The following is a 17143-nucleotide window of genomic DNA, read 5'->3' on the forward strand; positions in this document are numbered from 1 at the left end:
AGTACTCGCTACTAAACTGTTGTGAGGCTTTGCTGAAGGTAGGGTAGCCAGGACATCACCATTCAGAGCCAAAGTAGTCTATAGTGGCTTTAGCTCCCTTGGCTTCCTGACTGGATGGTAGGGTCACATGACTGTAGTTGGGGTCCCTAAGTGAGTATTCAGCATTTTAGGGAGAGGAGCTGCAGTTAGGTGGAGAGGGAGTAAAAAAATATATTTTTGAAACTGGCTTTGTCAGTAAACTAGCATGACAAAACAATTTTTGTCCAGGAGCTATTCCTGCAAAAATATGGAAATTATTTCTGGAAAAATATGGACATTAACCCTGGAAAAATGTGGAAATTGCAACCGTAGCAAAGAGTGTCAGAAGGGAGAATTTATAAGCCTCCCTTTTAGTCTTTTGAATATAAATATATTTTCTCAAGGCAGAAAAGAGGTGAGGTTAGTGGTAGGCAGAGGAGAGTGGAGATTAGTGTTAGGCACAAGAGAGGTAAAGGCTAGTGTTAGGCATAGGCCTGCAGGTCACACATTTGAAAGAAAACACTTTGTCCTATTGCTAGCCAAGTACGATGTACGCTCTTACATCTGACCTTAACCACATCTCTTGGCCACTTCCCTCATTGGCTGGCCATAATTCTCGCTTTTGCCATTACATTTGTTATAACATATACAGCATTAAGATCTGCACAGCAAATCATGGCAATACCTCTACAGTGGTAAACATGAGCTTTTTGTGACAAATGAGGTGAAAAGTCACCCATTGTCGAAGCAGGGGCATTGGGCTGTTGTTAATTTAGGCACCACCAAAGAGCCAATGTGAATGTGTGGCTGTATGTGATATGCGCGATACATAATTTAACTATATAATAGCAGCTGAGTGCTTGTAACTAGATCATACAGCTGGCAATGAGGACAACTGAGATAGAGGATGGGCCTGGGCACTAATTTAGGAAGGTTTGTGTTAGCGAATAGGGTAAGGGAAAGCTAGGTTTAAAATTAAGGTTAGGTTGTTAAAGGATACCCGAAGTGACATGTGACATGATGAGATAGACATGGGTATGTACAGTGCCTAGCACACAAATAACTATGCTGTGTTCCTTTTTTTCTTTCTCTGCCTGAAAGAGTTAAATTTCAGGTATGTAAGTGGCTGACTCAGTCCTGACTCAGACAGGAAGTGACTACAGTGTGACCCTCACTGATAAGAAATTCCCCTTTTTATCTCGTTCCTGTTCTCAGAAGCCATTTTCTGCTAGGAAAGTGTTTTATAAAATGAAATTTCTTATCAGTGAGGGTCACACTGTACTCACTTCCTGTCTGAATCAGAACTGAGTCAGCCACTTACATACCGGATATTTAACTCTTTCAGGCAGAGAAAGAAAAAAAGGAAAACAGCATAGTTATTTGTGTGCTGGGCACTGTACATACACATGTCTATCTTATCATGTCACATGTCACTCCGGGTATCCTTTAAGGTTAGGAATCTAGAGGGTCTGTACATGAGCATCAGGGGTTAGAGTTAGGCTTTAGGAAGCGGTTCATGTTAGGGTGGCGGAGTACGTTTAACCACACTGAAGGACTTCTGGTGTGTGTTGGGGAAAGGTGGGGGAGTTAGGTGTTAATCATCAGGAAGTGTGTTTACAGTAAAGAGGGACATTAGAAATCAGCATTAAGAAGGAGAAGGCAAATATCAGCCAGTTGACAGAGTAAAGCACTGTCCACTCAAGCGCTTGCATTTTTGGTAATCCAATAGTGGAATATTAGTTACCACAATTGAAATTGTACACTTCAGCTGGGGCTCACATTAATTGGCTTCTGAAGCAATCATGCCTCCCACTGTCCCATATTTCTAGACTAATATGAGCCTCCATCTCTAGCTATGTGCTCTGCCGAGAAACCAAATAATATGATTTTAGCACATTATCCTTATTTGCCACTTCCTGTTTTTTGACACAAATACTTAAAGGTACCCAGACATGTGCAGATTCGAGACAAATCTCTCTCTGATCTCAGGCTGATTTCCCATCAATTTTAGCATGAAATCTCTTGGAAATGGCCAAGTCTGCCACATCCACCGCCTCGCCGCTGCCCCCTAGTGTATAAATGTGTCCCCCTGTGTATGCATTTATACATTACCTGTCCTGTTTCACCCACCATGCATTGCCCATCGTTCTTCAGAATCACTACTCTTCCGTTTGCGATACACATGCCGCTGGCATGTAGCACGTGGCGTGTGTGTGACATCACACATGTACCACACCAGGGATGTGTAAACCGCTAATGCAAGAGCTGGAGATTCTGAAGACGGATGGGTACTGCATGATTGGCTACATAGGGCAGGTATTGTATAAATGCACACAGGAGGCAAATTTACACAAATATATTTGTGTAAAAGCTTGCCCATTTGCATTCATAATGAAAGGTTGCTCATCATTTAGATGGATTTAGTATAAGCTAGGTTTACGCCTGACAAAGTTTTGAGATGTCCAACCAGAAAGACTTGCTTTTGCCTACTTTTACTTTTTTTTTTTTTTATAAATGCAAAAAAATAAGGGGTTGTTGCCCCCAAACGTCTCAACTGTAAAAAAATAAATATGACTTTATTCCCTCTGCATTCATCTGAAAGAGTTCAGCTTTGTGTGAGGCTGGAAAAACGCACAAAGATGTTTATTTTATTGCATGACTTCAGTTTCTTTCCCTGCCGAGAACTGTAATATTACAAAGGATTTAATTTTCTTTTTCAACATGTATTTCTGACAGCCTACTTTCATATGTGTTAAAAAAAAGCAATTTATTTGGTTATTGTACTGATCTTTTGACTTTAGTCTCGTCTCACACCTGCTACAAGCCTTACGGCTATTTTGAGCAAAGCTAACCATCAACTCTCTTACGCTTTTAATTGGTTAGACATTTTTCTTCAATACATCTGTCAAATCAAACAAAAATTTAAGAAAAACTAGTACCTTTATTTGATCAGGTTTGATTAAAATACAAGTTGAAACTTAATTTAGGAAAGCAGTTCAGTTGTATTAATTGGACACTGAGAGGTCAGCAATGGGTAGAAAGATACTCACGTAGCTTTCTTCTACGTTGTTCAATACAAAGTCACTACTGGAGATTGTTTGATCAATTTCCAAACAGAATTCTGCTGCAATCCGAGTGAAACCAAGTGGTAAAAGAGGGCAGAATGAATGTCACTCCCCAGCTGATTAGCTCTGACTTGAGCAGTCATGAATTGCTCTGTGTCTTGCTCTTTGCACTTTTTATCTTTGTCTGACAGGAAAAAAGCGCTATACAAAAAAAGGAATTATTATATTATTATTTGTGAGCACTATTTATGCACTAGTACTTCAATTGCTTTACCCTGACAAAGCCACTTCTTTTATGGGGTGAAACATGTTGGTAGTTTAGGGTCTACGTTTGAATGTTTAGCACACAGCGTTAGCTGCAGCTGTTTATAGCCCACTGCTACCGTCTTTACCTGAAAATAGGACCTCCCCCTAAAATAAGACCTTGCTTATATTTCAAGCATACTTAAAATATAAGCCCTTCCCGAAAATAAAGCCTAGCTTACTGCAAGGCGGGTTGCTCACTGGCCGCCCAATGTCCCCCCCCTTTGCTCCCTCCCTCTGCAGAGTGGCGAGTGGAGCATTACAGATACAGCAAAAGAAACTCACTGGCTTCCGACGTGCCAGCGTTAACGTCTCTCATCAGCAACGCCCGGCTTCCTCTCCTTGACAACGGTGGCTCATGTCATGTGATGAGCTGGTAGGTGCATATGTCACATGAAAAGAGCCACTGTTGTCATGTGACAACTCTAATGCTTTGTGAATAGAAGGCAATATACACTGTAAAGCACAATGCAAGATGTCGGCGCTATATAAATACTAAATAGTAATAATACTCTCACACAAAACACTCCCTCTACCCGGTGGTGCCTAACTCTAAGCCCCCCACATACTCAATACTAACCCCTAAGGACTTTCGCCCCAAACACACTCTCAAATCACCAATATTTTGGATGTCATAGGTGACAATGTGAAAAGCCACGATTATCAGTTATAAAGCTAAATGACGGCTATAAAATGTAAATAGCCGGGGCGATCCACTATTCAACGTGGGACTAGACTATAATAGTGGGTACCCAAATGACTGTTTATAGCCATTTTTAACCATTTCACATTCCAGGGTTTTTACAACTTGAAGAGAAACTCCAGTGAACAATTTTACTGCTGGCAGGTGATGTAGCTGCTGCATGTTTTTTTTTGCAGTTGGAAACAGCTGTAAACAGCTATTTCCCACAATGCAGCAAGGTTCACAGACAGGAAACTGCCAAGAATACATACTTTTCTTGTTTCTTGTGGGAGGGGTTTCACCAAAATATCAGTCAAACAGCGCCCCCTGATGCTCTGTTTGTGAAAAGGAATAGATTTCAAATTCTCATGTAAAAGGGGGTATCAGCTACTGATTGGGATACAGTTCAATTCTTGGTCGGAGTTTTTTTTTCATTTTACACTCTGTGTAACTTTTACATGATAAGCGCCACAGTTATAAAACACCTCAAGATATATCATTTATCTTGTTCCAATTAAAATGTCACCCTACATGCCATATTTCATCGCTAGTTGGGAATGTGGCGTAGCAGTCATTTACATTCAGATGTGTGCCCGAGCATGTAAGGGTGTGCGCACGCGCGGGAGTGTGTTGGCGATTTAAAGTCCAGGATGTGAATTTCACGTCCTGGAATGCGCAGGAGGGCTAATTAGGAGATCCTCAAATTCACATCCGATATTAACTGATTATCATTGCTGTCTATGGCGCCGCCATTTTTACCTGCTTTGCTTTCTGGCCAGAGTAGTGCATATTTTGTACTCCGGACCGGCTGTGAAAAAGCTACTCAGCCTTCTTCATACAGTACAGGCAAAATAAAAGTGTTCTTTTATTACCAATTTATTTGCAAATGACAAGTATTTTGGTAGCTGGACGCAGCAGCAGGAAATTATAGTGATCTGTTGTAATATTGCCATCAGCAGAACAAAATTCATTCCCTCTTTGATATGTAAAAAAAAATATGCCTACATGGCCTTTTTTTTTATTGTTATTACATTTTCTTTACTTATTACTGTGAAAGTTTAAAAACTGCTTTCAGCTAAATTAGTCTGTTTACACTAATATTATAAATAGTTCAACCAAAACATGGTAATACAGACACCTGTTTTGTCACACTACATTTTAAACAGAGGATTTCATTAAGCAGCTGTGGAAGTCTATGTCACTGGATAGACTTAAAGAGGAACTCCAGTGAAAATAATGTAATAAAAAAAAGCGCTTCATTTTTACAATAATTATGCATAAATGATTGTTAGTGTTTACCCATTATAAAATCTTTTAAATCCCTGATTTACATTCTGACATTTATCGCATGGTGACATTTTTACTGCTGGCAGGTGATGTAGCTGCTGTTTTGGCAGTTGGAGACAGCTGTAAACAGCTATTTCCCACAATGCAACAAGGTTCACAGGACCGGAAACTGTCAGGAGTACCATGGTCCTCAAAGTTTCTTGTGGGTGGAGTTTCACCACAATATCAGCCATACAGGGTCCCCTGATGATCCGTTTGTGAAAAGGAATAGATTTCTCATGTAAAAGGGGGCATCAGCTACTGATTGGGATGAAGTTCAATTCTTGGTCACGGATTCTCTTTAAACTCCTGGGCGTTTCCGTGTTTTTCCGATCGCCGCCGATCCGCTGCTACCCGCCGCGAAAGTGTCCCTCCCCCCTGCAGAGCCTGTGCGCATCCTGGCCAATCGCCGCCAGACTGCGCTATGGGGTGGATCGGGACTCCCTGTGATGTCACGACGTCAATGACGTCAATTACGTCATTCTGTTCGTCCATGTCGACGGGGAAAGCCCTAAAGGAAATCCCGTTCAGAACGGGATTTCCGGATGGTCTTGATCGCCGGGGGCGATCGGAGGGGTGGGAGGGATGCCGCAGGGAGGGGAGAAACATGTAGCTAGCGCTAGGCTAGCTACATGATAAAAAAAAATTAGGCTAAAAAAAACCTCCCGCTGGAATCAAAATGCCAGGGAGGTTAAAGAGGAATTGTAGCCAAGAATTGAACTTAATTCCAATCAGTAGCTGATTCCCCCCTTTCCCATGAGAAATCTTTACCTTTTCTCAAATAGATCATCAAAAAGGTGTGTGTGGGGGGGGGGGGGGGGCTGTATGGCTGATGTTTTGGTGAAACCCCTCCCACAATGTGATGTCATGCCCATGGTTCTGACAGTTTGTTGTCTGTGAACCTTGTTGCATTGTGGGAAATAGCTGTTTCCAACTGCCAAGCAACCAGTATCTCCCTCTGTGCATATGTGTATGTGCGCATATATATATATATATATATAACAACCTTTTATCGTGTTGTTAGGGGGTCTGGTTGTAGATAATAGCAGTTGGTGCTGACTAGCTCTTTTCATGTCTGCCAGTAGTAAAGATGATTACATGCAGGCTGATTGTGGATCAAAGAACATGAATAAATTATATGGCAAATATCAATCATTTGCCCATATTTCTGCCCATACACCACACTGCAGGATGATTTCTTATCAATTTCAGCATGAAATCTCTTGGGAATCGGTCATGTCTGCCGCCCCCCCAGTATACAAATGTGCCCCCCAGTGTGTCCATTTATACATTATCTGTCCTGTGTAAAACTATCAGTACAATAATAATAGTAGGAGGGATGGTACTTACAGTGGGTAGAGTGACATTGTAAGGCTGGGTTTACATTTGAGTGGATGCAGAACAGATAAGGCAAGGCGGATGCGTTCCGTCCATTCTGCATCTGCGTGCAGCAAATTCCCTGTTGTTCCGCTTCCGCACGTCAATTACACGCGTCGCCACTCACCTGTCCTGCTGCTTGGTCCCACCACTCGGTCCCTTTCCACAGCCTGGAGGCCGGCACATGCATGCTGCTCTCCATAGGCTGCAGCAAGCCTATTGTCCATAGCAACAGGGAGAATTTTCTTTGGTTCAACATTGGTCTGTTGCAGCCCAAAGGAGCTCCCCATGCTTCTGTCAGCCTCCGGGCTGTGTAGAATGGACCAAGCAGCGGCGATGGATGGTGGGACGCGTGAGTATGACAGATGCAGGCAATGCGGATGCAGCGTCTAGCCTAGTGAGAGCAGACAGTGTCCGTTCTCATAGGCTTTCATCGGACACGTTTTCTCATCCAGGAAAAAGTGCCAAATCCGGACTCTATGTTCTGTCTCACGTTCCACACCACACAGATCTGTGTACGATCCATGTTTTTAACAAGTGGAAGCGGATCCTATTTTTAACATAGTATCCGCTTCCTGTGTTTTCGCGGAGCTTATCTCAAGGATACGTTTTTAAATCAAGTGTGAATTGACCATTACAAAATAAACAGTGGCTGGATCCTGTGAGAAGCTGAACAGTGCAGCAAGCTCTGCATGAGAAGCTGAAGAGTCTGCAGCAGGGAGTACAGGACAAGCCTGCATTGTATCCAAATTTGTTTCATTAGATTGGATCAACAGCAGAACAAACAATGGGCAAGCAGAGAGTGCAGCGGGAGGGTGCCAGGATTAATTGGCCTAATTGCTCTAGCTGGTTGTTTTGTTCTGACTCCAATCCGCGGACGCTGTCCTCTTTATGTGGGAACGTTGTTTATTTTCAGCTAAATTTAGCAAACTTTGGCCTCGATTCATCATGGTCTTTGAGATAACTTTTTCCAGTTTGTTAAATTACCGAATTCGAAGTTTATCGATTTCTAGTTGTATTCATCAAGGTTTTTCTGCATTCGGTGTGAATTCGATAAAATAACGTGTCGATATTTCCATTTTACATCGGTAATTTAACACAAGGCCATAAGATTCCCATGGAATTGTGGGTAAAAGGCAGTCCTTTGAACACTACGTAGCAACATTCTGAATAGGGCTTAACCTGGACCAGGATTCTGGAAGTGGCTTGGGACAATCCCACAATTTCGCCAGCTGCGGCTTGATAGGAGCCTTTTCTAAAAAAAAATGTAGTGCAGCTAGCAAATTAGTTAACCCTGGCACTGCCTGTGTTCTCTTACAAGAAGATTCAAGAGAAATGCAGATGTCCTGTTATAGCAAATAAATCCATTCTCTTGCAAATTGATATGGTTCTAGACCTTATTCTTGCCCTTCTGCGCCTTTGAATCACTCAACTGATACATAACCAGTTCAAATGGCTCCATCTTCTCTGTCAGCAATGATCTGACAGGAATAACGACAGAGCAGTGAAGGAGATAACTAATCCTAAACGTAACGCTAAACCACGCCCACTTTCATTTTCATGAATTGCACTTTCTTCTGTTTTAACGCATCACTAATGAATGATTACCGAATTATTACCGAATGTTCGCTAACAGCTGTAGATAAATTTGATGAATCCTGAAATCAACTTAACGAATTCGGTATTTTACCGGACTGTCGTTAACCAATTTGATAAGTCTTGATGAATCGAGGCCTTTGTATAAAATCCTGGGCTGCTTGTCTGCTCTTTGCTCCAGATATGACCAATGAATCTGAAATGTAGGCCTGAGGCACACTGCAGAGCTCTTTGCTGACGGTCAGCACTGCGTTTGCATTTAAAAAAAAAAAACACTCCCATTCACATGAACACAAATTGCAGTCGAAAATTGTGATTGTGGTGATTCTGAGGGATGGTACCCTTAAGGTGACCATACAATCAAATCAATTGATTTTTCTGTTACATTTTTAACTATTGAAAAATAACTCGATAAAATGATTCTGTGGTCGATTGGGTCAGAAAATGTAATCAATCCGAATGTTGAATTCTACAATCGAGTCAAATAAAAATTGCCCTAATCGAACAACCGATAATTACCTTTCGAAAGTAAAAATTGCGTTGATTGATTGCATCTGATGACAAAATGGTATCGTTAAGGTCTACCTTAAGTTAAAGTTAATAGCTTTCCTGGTGGTGGTAGTATTGCCCCCTTCCCCTCCCGCCCCAAAATAGCCTTCCTAGTGGTGGTAGTATTGCCACCTTCCCCTCCCGCCCCAATATAGCCTTCCTAGTGGTGGTAGTATTGCCCCCTTCCCCTCCCTCCCCAATATAGCCTTCCCTGGTGGTAGTATTGCCCCCTTCCCCTCCCTCCCAAATATAGCCTTCCTAGTGGTGGTAGTATTGCCCCCTTCCCCTCCCGCCCCAATATAGCCTTCCTAGTGGTGGTAGTATTGCCCCCTTCCCCTCCCTCCCCAATATAGCCTTCCCTGGTGGTGGTAGTATTGCCCCCTTCCCCTCCCTCCCCAATATAGCCTTCCTAGTGGTGGTAGTATTGCCCCCTTCCCCTCCCTCCCCAATATAGCCTTCCCTGGTGGTGGTAGTGTTGCCCCCTCCCTCCCCAATATAGCCTTCCCTGGTGGTGGTAGTAGTGCATTCTTCCCCTCCCTCCCCAATATAGCCTTCCCTGGTGGTGGTAGTAGTGCATGCTTCCCCTCCCTCCCCAATATAGCCTTCCCTGGTGGTGGTAGTATTGCCCCCTCCCCCTCCCTCCCCAATATAGCCTTCCCTGGTGGTGGTAGTATTGCCCCCTTCCCCTCCCTCCCCAATATAGCCTTCCCTGGTGGTGGTAGTCACTGCCTCAGTATAACTTCCCTGGTGGTGTTTAGTGACTCCCTTCCTCCCCAATATATTTTCTCTGGTGGTGTTAGTGGCCCCCTCCCTCCTCATTATACCTTAGCTGGCAGTGGTAGTGGTCTCTCGTACTCCTCAATATAGCTTCCCTGGTAGTGTTAGTGCTCCCTTTTCCTCCCCAGTATAGCTTTCCTGGTGGTGGTGGTAGTGGCCCCCCTTCCCTTCCCATTATACCTTCCCTGGTGGTGGTAGTGCCCCACTCTCTCCCCCATTATACTTTCCCTGGTGATGTTAGTGGTCCCTCCTCCTCCCCAGTATAACTTCCCTGGTGCTGTCAGTGATCCTGACATGGATTTTCTCTGTCAGTGATGGGAGCTATGGAACATGATGTATATTGCCGGTATTGCATAGTGAGTTTCCAATGTGTTTATTTGGCATTGCTGTCATATAATGACACAGTGCAGCCTCATAGTTATTTTATAATCACACTGCATATGTTTTTTATATGCTTTTTGCAATTGTCCCCAATTTAATGGCCTGAATATACTGCAGTGATCAGTTTATTTCCCGGATTACTTTTAAATAAGTTATTTTTCGTCTTTAGCCGTGCTCTCTTTGTAGCGGTGATAATATAGTGTTTATGGCCTTTCGCAGATGTTAGTATACTAGGACAGCTGAAATTTTACGAGCTTAATTTTTTTTGTCCCTACCTTTATTTTATGGATGTGTGGCACATTTGCTGAATAATCAGAGGCTGTTTACCATCTCCACAATGGTGTTCTGGAATGACTGGTCTTTACATTTCTGTGCATCGGAAAGTGCCTTAGTTAAGCACGAAAATGGATGTATGCAAATTTACATTTTATTAGAGAAACAACAGCTTCTCTCTGGGCTTCCAGATCTATAACTGCTAAATAACTAAGTAAATGTGCAGAAATGTGGAATTTTAACTGCATGACCACTTCAGTTCTTACCGGAGCAAAAAAAGTTAAAGAGAATTCATAACCAAGAATTGAACTTCATCCCAATCAGTAACCGAAACCCCCCTTTCCCATGAGAAATCTTTCCTTTTCACAAACGGATCATCAGGGGGCTCTGTATGGCTGATATTGTGGTGAAACCCCTCCCACAGTGTGATGTCAGGACTATGGTTCTGCCATCACACTGTGGTAGCCTTGTTGCATTGTGGGAAATAACAGTTGTTTCCAACTGCCAAAAAAGCAAGCAGCATCTCCTTCCACTGACATCGCCTGCCAGCAGTAAAAAAAAATTCACCATGTGATAAATGTCAGAATGTAAATCAGGAAGAGGAAAGATTTTACAATTTGCAAACACTGACTAAATCATTTATACATAATTATTGTAAAAATTAAGCACTTTTTTGTTACATTATTTTCACTGGAGTTCCTCTTTAACTAAAACCAAGTAACCTGCATGCCAGCCCTCTATACTGGTGCCGGGTTTCCATGGTATGTCGAATGACCCCAACTGTGATCACTAGCACCCTCCAGATGTTGCTTAGCTTGTCCTATAGTCAATACAAAAGGCATGGCCAGGGGCGTAACTACAAATCATGGGGGCCCTCCAGCAATACTTTGATGAGACCCCCAACATTCACACCCCTCCCTTGGTAACCCTCACGGCCTGGGGGCCCATCTTACAAGGGCCATAAAACAAGTGTGGCCATCATGACCTTCACACCTATAACATGTGTAGCCACAAATCCACCTGATCTGGGGGATGGACCCCTGTATCGGAGGAAGGGAAAGTTAGTAGTTTGGGTACTGCTCTTGAGCCCTCTGCAATCACAGAGGCTGCTCCCGTACAGCTACGCACCCGGAGTATGGCCCCACATATGACCAACCAACCGTGCTAATTTATGAGATGTTGCCATATCTACGAGACTACAAGCTATACCTGGATGGTGGCAATGATCACACTATGGGCCTGGGAAAGTGGCCACTACCTAACATTGCACCTTGGTGGGCATAGATCTTTAGGTATATTTGCTACTGGGGCTTATATTAGCATTGTTTTGTGGGTGGTTGTTTTGGCTTACGTTTATCAGTGTATAAGGCTAGGATACCACCTAAGCCGTAGCTCATTGTAGTGTCCCCTTAGATTGCCCATTGTGGTCCGGGTGGTGCCTGGAGCAGCTGCTTTTCCACCATAGGCTATATGGGAAATGCATTCGTTCTCTGGGAAAAATCTCAGCCCGCACAAAAAGTGCAATCTGCTTATCGCAATGGCTTCATTGCAGACTGACAAGTGCGAACGGATCCTATTTATAAAATAGGATCCGTTGACTCTCCTTTTCTGGTGTGGCTAAATGGGCAAAAAACATTCTGTTTTCCACTTAATTGGAAGTACATTGTTCCTTTGTTTACTTTGTATTTTTGTTGGGAGTCTGAAAACATCCACTCAAAAATGTTGTTTTCCTGTGCATTTTGCATTTGTTTCAGTGGCATAGCCACAGAGCCATGGGCCCCAGTGCATATTGTTGTCTAAGGCTCCCACCAACACTATAAGTAAAATAATTAAATGTTGCAGATGACCAAAACCACTTTTCAAGAACAGCCACTGTGTTAGATAGAAGTCGGCAGAGGAAGAGGAGTTTCTTGCAATGATTATCGCTATTCAAAGCACATATAGAGGTTATTGTAACTACAGCAATGATAAACAGCCAATGCAGTAACAGGAGGAGGGCCTCAGGTGGGCCCCTCAGGTCCGGAGGGCCCTGGTGCAGTTTTAATCTCTGCATCTGCCATAGTCTGAAAGGCTGCTAAACTGTTTGATTTTTAAAGTGGGATTATACTATAAAAAACAAAATCTAAATAACTACTCTTGTTTACATAGTTACACGGTAAAATGCCATTTGAAAGCATTCCCAAGTATTCCCTGTGTGTAAAATCTTTATTTTCACTGCAGAGAGTAGTAGAAACTTGCTTATCTCTGGTGATCGGCAAAGGAAAGAATCTCCCTCTGCACATGTCTTCACTCTGCCCCCCTCTTTTTCTGCTGAAGGGACTCAGCTGTTGCCAGGGCGATGTGTCTATTCAGCTGATAGGGAGGGGGACAGAGTGAAGGCACGAGGGAGACTCCTGCCTTTGCCGATGACCAGAGATGAGCAAGCTTCTACTGCTCTCTGCACTGTAAATAAACAATTCTACACATAGGGAATACTTGTGAAATCTTTCAAACGGTCTTTTATGTAACTAAAGCTGGCCACTAACTGTCCAATTTCTATCGAAAAATCGTTCGAGCGATCAGAAATTCTGGTCGGACGAAAAATCGTTCACTACACCATCAACTAACCAATCATTGCTTTCTATCTATCACGACCACCAATTAAATCCAAATTTTCATTCGACGAAAATTCATTCGGGCGACATTTTTTTTCACTCGTTCATAATCAATTGTGTCCACTAATGGAGATTTACAACCAATCCGATCAGAATTTCTGATCGCTCGAACGATTTTTTGCTAGAAATTGGACCGTTAGTGGCCAGCTTAAGAGGAGTTACTGGAGTTTTATTTTCATAAAAACTTTTGGGAAAAAAAGCCAAAGTGACAGAATTTAAAAGTGATTACATACATTGTTACATTAGGGACTTTGTTTTTTTAAATATGAAGTTGGGGCCGCACAGCTCCTTTTCCTATAGCGTGACTGCGCAATTGCCGACCGAGCCCACCCATGCATGTGCAATAAGCTGAAGCCGTGGGCTACGTGCTGCTGCACATGCACAAGCATGCTCACGTGGTTTCTACACAACCATGCTATAGGAAGTGGAGCTGCTGGGCCCAGTTGTGGAGGGGGGCCGCGCTCAGCAATGGGGGTTATGGTCGCACGTTATGAAGTCTTATAATGCAGCTTACCGCACTGCAATGCTAATCCTATGGGCTGTTCACAGTGCAACGTTAGTCGTATTAAAAATGTTGCTGCGTTGTGGTAACTCACGGCTTGCGACTTTAACGTTGCATTTAAACGCAACGTCCCACTGTGAATATGCCCTTAAAGAGAGTCTGAAGCGAGAATAAATCTCGCTTCAGACCTCATAAATAGCAGGGGCACGTGTGCCCCTGCTAAAACGCCGCTATAGCGCGGCTTAACGGGGGTCCCTTCACCCCCAAATCCCCCTCGATACACACGGGGAGCGCCTCCTGGTTGGGGCAGGGCTAATCGCCGCAGCCCTGCCCCACGCGCGTCTGTCAGCGCGTATCTCCGCCTCTACCCCGCCCCTCTCAGTCTTCCTTCACTGAGAGGGGCGGGAGAGAGGCGGCGATGCGCCGCTGACAGACGCGACTGGAGGCAGGGCTGCAGCCGTTAGCCCTGCCTCCAGGAATCGATAAATCACGACCAAATCTGCGACCAAGTGTCGCAGTGGTCGCTTTGGGGGTGAAGGGACCCCCGTTAAGCCGCGCTATAGCGGCGGTTTAGCAGGGGCACACGTGCCCCTGCTATTTATGAGCTCTGAAGCGAGATTTATTCTCGCTTCAGAGTCTCTTTAAGGTAAGTATCTGATTTTGATTCCAAGCTTTGGCTTGGGCTCACATTAAATGTTGTAAAAACCAGGACAAATGGGCAAATACAATGGGTGGATTTTAGTTACAGTTGCACTTACTAAATGAAAACTATAATGGTTGAAACCCGAGAAAATAATTGTTTCAATTAATTTATTTTTATTCCTTTTAAAATCCATATAAAATAAAATAAAAATAAAATAATTCTTGTTCAAAATGTACCACCCAAACAAAGTCTAAGTGGTGGCAAAAAAAACAACAGCCAAGATAATAGATCATTTTGGTGTGATAAGTCGCGATAAAGTTATTGACGATTGAATGGCAAGAGTGCAAAAATGAGTGTTTTAATGAAGATGCCCTATTTACCCTGGCATTCCCAGAGATGTGTTTACGTGGAGTGTTTTGTAGTCCATCTCCAAGCCAGCGCAAGGTTAACTTGATGTCCTCTGGTGAGGCTGGAAGGCCCAGTGCTTTGTGTCAGCCCCGTTGAATGTACTGCTGATAAGCAGTCCGCCTGCCGCAGAGAATCCTTCTTCAGTGATGGTTAAAGTCACCCCCGTTCAATGAGGTGCTCAGTCCCTTCCGCTCGGGAAATCCAAATGAGACATTTTTTCGGATAAAGAAGAAAAAGCTATATTTTTGTGTCTGCAGGAAAAAAAAATGCTGTTGTGAGCAAAACTCAGAACTTTCTCTTTTTAACAAAGTCAGGTTAAAGAAATAAAGATCAGATCTGCATTTTGCTTCCATCTCCTCCTCATAAGCAGTAAAATAATGTCGCCGCTTCGGGACATAATGGCGATTCGTAAATACGTATATTCCAATCTGAAATCTGTGACCTGCTGCGGGGAATTCAGATGTGAAATCAGGCATTTTATAATGTTGTAGAGAGAAGTGGTCTTATCAGAAGAATGTATGCAGGGGAATGGATATCTATAATGATGTTTAGGAGGTAATATAAGGCAATTTAACAACCTCTCAGCGATGCATTCCATGTGGCAATAGACCCAGGGACGTTACTGTCGGTGGAACGTTCGGATATCAAGCCATCGCCTGAATATTTACATTTAGGGACCGCGTTCGCCTTTATAGCATTTTCCACCTGAAATATATTTGCTATGTAATCTTCATTTAAATACCATTAGCACACTCGCACTGGTCTCATCAAAAGTCAGCTAACATAGTTCCATGTTTTATGTTATCAAATATACGCAGTCACAAGGCTTTTACGTGCTGCTGAAGACCTGAGTGATAACTGGATCCTACCATGGCTTTGTAGGGTTGTGACAAGAAAACTGGTGAGGTAAAGTTCTTGACTTGTGATACTAAATATACCAAACAGGTAGTCCCCAGTTAACGAACGAGATAGGGACTGTAGTTTTGCTCTTAACATGAATCTGTTCTTAAGTCGGAACACTGTGCCATCTTTGTCCTCTGTACCTCCTCTGTGCCCCCCTGTGCCTCCAGTGTCCCCCTCTGTGTCACCTCTGCCCTTTGTACCTGCTTAGACAAGTTTAAAAGCCATTATTTTTCTATTAATTTTTTAAAGTCCACTTTGAAAGCTTTTGACTTGTTCCCACAGAATCCAGGCCGTTCGTATCGGCGGGTCGTTTGTAAGTCAGGGACTACTTGAATATCCTCGGATATAAGTCGACCTTATGTATTGACTCCCAAATTGTATCCACTTAAGCTGGAATAAAGTATGTCAGCCCAGGAACATTAAGGGCAGCAAGTGGGGACCATGAGGGTTACTGATCATGACCCTGTGTTAAATCAGGAAGGCATCACAGCAAATCAGAGCCTTGCAAATCTATCAGCTGTTCAATCTGATCACATGCTCCTCCTTGAGTTCTCCTAGGCAGGGCCATCGCTAACTATAAATCACTGGCCCCGAGTGATCATGCATATCAGATGCTTTGACTCTGGTGTGACCCAACTGGCCTTGTGCTTGGTGCAGGTGTGTCACTTTAAATTAACTAGGGCCAACAGCTCAGCATGACAGCCATACAACTGGCATTGTTTATAATGCAACACACAAGATCACAGATTGCCTGTCTGATAGTCTGTTATAAAGTTTCATTAAAATATATTTTTTGAAAACGCTTATAGTACTCTTTTACCATTAGGTTTGCCCCTTAAAACGGGATTGTCAGCCACAAAATCAAATTCTATTTACCCACTGCTCTGTGTTTATTATGTAGTTTACAACCTGGCCCTGCATTGCAAGCATTCCAGTATAATCATAAATGTTTCTGCTGTAATGAATCTGATCTTTCTGGTACATTCCCGGGGAGAGGGAAGCTTGTTATCTACCTTTCAGCATTCCTGCCCCTCACTGATTGGCTGAGGGCAGTTCAGTGTGATATGAAGCTGAGAAGTGAAATACACCTCACCCCTCTGCAGAAGCTTCTGAAATCTATGCTGTTCTCACGTGTATTTATAAAGCAATCTATATATGACAATGCAGTTTCTAGGGAAAAAAAAGAGTAAGGGATGAAATTACTTTAGGATTTACTTCAAGCTGTATTGATGGGAAATGCCTGGAAAAGGTTTCTCTTTATTTACTATTTAAATTCAATCAAATCAAAACGTAGACAGTATAATACATAGGTAACAAGTATTAGGTAGAACAAGTATTTATGCACTTATATATGTGTTTTTTTCCTGGGTTTGTATGGCTGTCCCTGCTGCTTTAGACTGTCACTATTTATAAATTGTAATCTGTCAATAGGCTGGAGGCGACCGCACAAGCAGTTGCTGAAATTGTTTGATCCTTTGTAATTTTAGGATTGAATGTCCCTGCATCATCAGTCATAAAACTCTCTAGGAGTGATTACAAAATGAGAAACTGTAGTCGTCCATCTGGAGGATAAACTACTCTGTAAAGCAAAAAGCGTATGAGTGACAGGTCATAGAGTGAACCGTATAGATTATAGGTTGTGTGACCTTGCTGATCTGTGCAGAAGTGATATCCCAAGATTCACCG

At 43.0% G+C, this 17143-nt stretch overlaps 1 protein-coding gene across 1 annotated transcript in view; it reads left to right on the top strand.

Annotated features, from left to right (window-relative positions):
• Positions 1–17143, top strand: part of NBAS (NBAS subunit of NRZ tethering complex) — a 916216-nt gene that overhangs the window by 780471 nt on the left and 118602 nt on the right. The window lies entirely within an intron of this gene.

Source organism: Hyperolius riggenbachi, chromosome 4 (assembly GCF_040937935.1).
Source record: "Hyperolius riggenbachi isolate aHypRig1 chromosome 4, aHypRig1.pri, whole genome shotgun sequence".
Lineage (NCBI taxonomy): Eukaryota > Metazoa > Chordata > Amphibia > Anura > Hyperoliidae > Hyperolius > Hyperolius riggenbachi.